The sequence below is a fragment of the Mandrillus leucophaeus genome, unplaced genomic scaffold (assembly GCF_000951045.1).
Source record: "Mandrillus leucophaeus isolate KB7577 unplaced genomic scaffold, Mleu.le_1.0 Scaffold1145, whole genome shotgun sequence".
Lineage (NCBI taxonomy): Eukaryota > Metazoa > Chordata > Mammalia > Primates > Cercopithecidae > Mandrillus > Mandrillus leucophaeus.
The window spans coordinates 227,127-233,126 of record NW_012099710.1 but is presented as its reverse complement, the minus strand read 5'-3'; positions in this window follow the sequence as shown (position 1 = coordinate 233,126).

The following is a 6,000-nucleotide window of genomic DNA, read 5'->3' as shown; positions in this document are numbered from 1 at the left end:
TTTACTTAGTGGCCATTGTCTTATCCAAATTGGTTTATCTGTTAACCATTTTAAAGTTATAGGTTCTGGAGGCTTAACAATGGCCACCATCAAAAATGATATCCTAATCTTTGGTGGGAACTTTTTAAACCTTGCAAATTTTTTTCTAGTCCCAAACCAGGGACATACCACATTTCATGCATCATATGTTGACTTCGCTGGCTGTATAATTGTTCTGGAATTACAGCTTGTGATCCTCATTGTAATAAATATCTTCCCCATAAATTTATAGGTAAGGAAGTTATAATTGGTTGAATAGTCCCAGGTTGTCCATCGGGTCCTTCAGGCCCTTCACAATGCAAAATATAACTACTTTGGTATACTTCAGGGGCTTTATCAACTCCATCTATGTTAAATTGAGTGGGTTGAATTGGCCATGCAGAAGGCTAGTGCTGTAGAGAAATGATTGAATGTCTGCTCCTGTATCTACCAATCCTTTAAAATTCATTCCCTGAATAGTTATTTCACAGGTAGGGCATTTATCAGTAATTTGATTTACCCAATAAGCTGCTTTGCCTTGTTTATCTGTGCTTCCAAATCCTCCTGTTCATTTCATTTCACTTTTTCCCATTCCCACATATGGCACAATCAGGAGCTGTGCTATGTGCTCTACTGACTCTGCTTTCCAGGGAACAGAAGTAGATATAACAATTTGAATTTCCCTATTTTAATCTGAATCAATGACTCCTGTATGCATTTGTACCCCTTTTAAACCTACACTAGGTTTTCCTAAAAGTAATCCTATTGTCCCCCCTGGCAATGGTCCACAGACTCCTGTTGGGACCTTTTTGTGGGGGTTCCCCAGGCAGAAGGTTCACAGCATTTGTGCAGCATAAAGCCACTGTGGCACTACTGGCTGTGGTGGGGTACAGGCATTGTACAGGGGTGAGGGAGTGGCCTCAGCCAGAAATTCCCCGGTTTGGAATGGGGCCTGGGACAGGCCCCTCATGGCATTTCCCAAAATTGGGTTCCCATTTTTATCAAACTTAGAGTGACACTGATTAGCCCAGTGTTTTCCTTTTTTGCATTTTGGACATATTTCAGGCTCAGCAGTTTTCTATTTTCCCCCAACTGGTGGTCTGATTCACCGATGTTTTCTACATTCTTTCTTAATATGACCATGTTTCCCACAACCAGCTCCAGGAAACAGAGTATTTCTTTTACCCACTCTCAGTCCTGCCATTGCCTGGGCCAGTAGAGTAGCTTTATACAGATTACCTCTGACACCATCACAAGCTTTAATATAGTCAACCAAATGTGCTCTTCCTCTAATAGGTCACAGAGTGGCTTGGCACTCACGATTGGCTTTGTCGAAAGCTAATAACTGCAACACTATATCCTTAGCAGCCGAATCTACAATTACCTTTTTAAGAGGCTCCTGTAACCTGACTATAAAACCTGCATAAGATTCTTTGGGCCCCTGCTTGTCAGCACTAAAGGAAGGGTGTTGTTTTCCTCCTGAAGTGATTTTTTTCCCAAGCTCTGATGCACACTCCTCTAAGCTGCTCTATGGCATCATCCTGCATAACCACTGTACATTTATCTAAACCAGCGCAGCTGCAAACCCCCAAAAGTTGGTCTGCAGTTATATTAATTTGACGTTGGGCCTGGGCATTGTGAAGAGCCTGAATGGAAGCTTCATCTGCCCACCAAGTTTTAAATCATAAGAACTGAGCAGGAATCAGACTAGCTCGAGTAAGAGCATCCCACTCAGTAGGAATCATCCGACTAGAGACAGCAACATTCCTTAACAGTCTCATTACAAAAAGAGAACCTGGTCCATATTGATTAATAGCTTGCTTAAATTCTTTAAGTATTTTAAAAGGAAAAGGTTCAAATGTAGCTACAATATTCTCCTGTTGATCAGGTGAGTATATTCTAACAGGGAACTGCCAAGCATCCATATCACCCTCTCATCTAGCTTGGTGGATTCCTGCCTGAATAGAACTGAGAGCAGTCGCTCCAGGTGCTGCTCAAACAGTCACTGGGGCAACTACTTTTCACTCAGCGTCCTCCAGAAAAGAAAGATCTGGAGGATCAGGCCACTCTTTTTTTCAAAATGATGAGGGGGTGCAGAGGGGTAGGGACAAACCTCTCCCTCCTTTGTCACTTTAGCTGGCAAGCAAACCTGCTCTGTCACCTCTTCTTTTACTTCGTTGTACTCTCCTTCTTCCTCTGATTCCTCCTCCTCGTCATCTGTGTGGAAAGGCTCCAAGGTGGAATGAACCAGAGCCCACACTGACCAGACAGTTATAGGAATATCCTCGGCACCATCCTTATATGCCTTTTTCAGTGTGCTGCCTACCTTTTCCTAGACCTCTATATTCATAGTTCCTTGGTCCGGAAACCAGGGGCAATATTTATCCACCGCACTAGAAAGCTGCATAAGTCAGCAAGTGCTAACCTTCATTCCCCCTTTTCTGAGGAGCTGCCGAAGCAGACTCAAGTAAGTCACCTGCCTGCTCGACCCTTGTCCCATTGTTACCCTGATGTTTCCGAGCTCCCCTTCTTTCTTACCACGGGGATTGCTTAAGAGTACTCTGGTGTCCTCCAGCATAGTTTCACGTTCTCCACCCATCACTCCAGTGACGCTTCAACCTGGGTTCGAGCCCCATGTTGGGTGCCACTTGTGGAGACCCCAACCCAGCGGCATGAGAGGAATGAAAAAAAAAAAAAAAAGACAGAGAAATAAAGTGAATAAAGTGCAAAGTGGGAATCAGGGGGCTAACAGCCTTCAGAGCTGACAGCCATGAATAGAGTTTGACCCACTTATTTATTGACAGCAAGCCAGTGATAAGCATTGTTTCTATAGGTTATAGATTTGCTAAAAGCATTCCTTACAGGAAACAGAGCATTCTTAGCGAGGAGCAGAGTAACAGTCTCTGGCTGATTATCTGCAGCAAAAATATGTTGTTACAGCACAGGCCACTCATGCTATTGTTTGTGGTTTGAGCAGTTTTCCGCTCTGGGTGGGCCAAGTGTTCCTTGCCCTGCTCCAGTAAACCAACAACTTCTAGCAGTTTGTGTCATAGCCATCACTAGCATGTCACATTGCTGCAGAAATCCTGTTTATGGCCAGTTTCTTTAAGTCCTGTTTATGACAGGCTTAGGGCCTGTTCCCAGCAGATATGGGTGTCCAAAGGGTCCTGGAACCAATCCTCTGGATGCCAAGGGACAACTGTGTTTGAACCATGGTTTGAGTCTGGAGAGATTAATGACAAGAGTGGCTAAGCATGGGAAGGATTTCTATGGTGGGACTGCATTGGACCACCTCTGAATGTGTGTATTATGACTCACTGGAGCCTGTTGTGTTAGCCCATAGGGAGGATAATTATTGATTGAAAGCTGCATAAGTCAGCTAGTGCTAACCTTCATTACCCCTTTTCTGAGGAGCTGCCGAAGCAGACTCAAATAAGTCACCTGCCTGCTCGACCCTTGTCCCATTGTTACCCTGATGTTTCCGAGCTCCCCTTCTTAACATTGCTCATCCTCTATAGTTCAGTCAATTGAATATGCAGTTTAGTAAATTAAACAAATATAAATTATTATTTGATTGGGGTTAGTGGGATGCAAATAATAAGATTTACTCAGAGTATCCTAAAAATTCCCCGTTTTATTTAGTTTTGTGAAATTACATCCTCTTTCCAATTTTGCAACATTTCCTTGCATGTTAAAACATTTTTCCCTGAACCCACAATGAGTCTTTTACAACCCATCTCTGATACAAGAAAAAAGATATTTCAGCAAAAAACAGAGCTTGATTTTGTACCTAAGCTAAAAACAAACAAACCCAGAAGCGTACCTGCTCTGCTCATTCCCTTGTGCCCAAGAGAAAAAAACAAACAAACAAACAAAAAAAGACACTGTCACGGAAACTGATGCCTTAGGAAATCTTTTATTCATCATTTGGAAATTTATCACCAGCACACTGAGGGCAATAGCCCTTTCTCTCAGCTGTTTGTAGATAATTAACATCTTTGTTAAAAGACTTTCCTTCAAAAAATGTGGAAAATTGATTCTGATGAGTTAAGGAAATACAAGTCATGAGGAATGGAGAAAAAAAATAACACATAGATAATCAGTCTTGTCACATTTTGTCTCGATATTGAGGGTATCAAGGAGATGCATGCCTGGTGATGAATAAAGAGAAACAGCTGATCTTGGAGGCATAGAATTGGGACTTGGAACAGCATCCCCCAGCTCAGATTCTCTTCTGTTATTGACAAACTGGAGAGACAGGCATATTGGTGTCCTTGATTTACCTGCGCTAAACCTCTTGCATACAGATGAGCAAACTGGGAGCTAGAAAAACGAACTGGCCCAAATTTACAGAATTAAGTGACTTTGTCACATGAGTTGAAGAGCCTCAAAGATTACTGAAGTCTATAAGATTGTGGGAGAGTCATCAACTAAGTTATGCAAGCTGTCCAATCCCCTCCCAGATTTCACATGGAAAATTTCAATGGGAACAGAGGCAGATGAAGGCAGTTGGGTACACACACGAGGGCTGGTGTGGCCATTGAGATGCCTGAGCATTTACCAGGGGAATTTTTATTTTTAGAAGGAAATATCTACAGCACCTTACCAAATACTTTGCCTGGGATCTCAGAGGCTCTGAGAACACTAAGGTCTGCCTGTGTTCCTGTGTTATGAAAAACCAAGAGAGATGTAGCCCTTGTGCTTGTGTTTTACTGAGAGGGAGGCTCATGGCCCTATCCAGACAACCTCTACACCCCACCTTTGATCCCAGAGGCTGATGGAGAATGTCTTAGCCAGCTGCGGCCCTAGGTATGGTTCTAACAAATGGAGGCTCCTCTGAAAAATCTATAGGGCTTTGTTAGGGCCATCAATAGGGTTGCTTGTCTTGTCACATTTCTGGGAATTTGGGGTTTTTTTTTAATGGTTTGCTTTAATATTCTTCTTCTTTTTTGTTTTATGGAGTCTTGCTCTTTCACCCAGGCTGGAGTGCAGTGGCCAATCCTGGCTCACTGCAGCCTCTGCCTCCTGGGTTCAAGCAATTCTCTTGCCTCAGCCTCCTCAGTAGCTGGGATTACAGGCACTCACCACCACAACTGGCTAATTTTTGTACCTGTAGCAGAGACAGGGTTTCACCATGTTGGCCAGGCTGATCTCAAACTCCCGACCTCAAGTGATCCATCCTCCTTGGCCTCCCAAAGTGCTGGGATTACAGGTGTGAGCCACTGCACCAAGCCATATTTGCTTCAATATTCTAACACAAAATGATACTTTAACTTATCATCCAATATTCCCACTTCTCAATAGGATGCAGCTGCTGTGTTTTTGAAAATCGTTATTTCAAAATGTAGTCCTCCCACACAGTCCTATTTCTATTGGGATTTAAAAGGATTACACAAAATAGCCATCATGTTTCACTTAATGTACCCTATGTAATGCAGCATCCAGCCTGCTACAGCCACTTGGGTGGCTCTTGCCCACTCTCTCCTCCAGGCTCTCTCACATGCATCAAGACTGTGATCAAATGGGACATTCTCACTCCAACCCCTCCTAACTCCCAATTCAGACTGTAGCCCACCCCTCAGCAGTCCCTATCCCCTTTCCTTCGTTTTGTTCCATAACTTTTGACACCTTCCAACATTCTATGGTTGTGCTTATTTCTTTTTTTTTTTTTTTTGGATGAAGTCCCACTCTGTCACCCAGGCTGGAGTGCAGTGGCGTGATCTCGGCTCACTGCAAGCTCTGCCTCCTGGGTTCACGCCATTCTCCTGGTTCAGCCTCCTGAGGAGCTGGGACTACAGGCACCCGCCACCATGCCTAGCTAATTTTTTTTTGCATTTTTCAGTAGAGATGGGGTTTCACTGTGTTAGCCAGGATGGTCTCGATCTCCTGACCTTGTGATCCACCAACCTTGGCCTCCCAAAGTGCTGGGATTACAGGCCTGAGCTGCCGTGCATGGCTGGTTGTGCTTATTTCTTTAGTGAA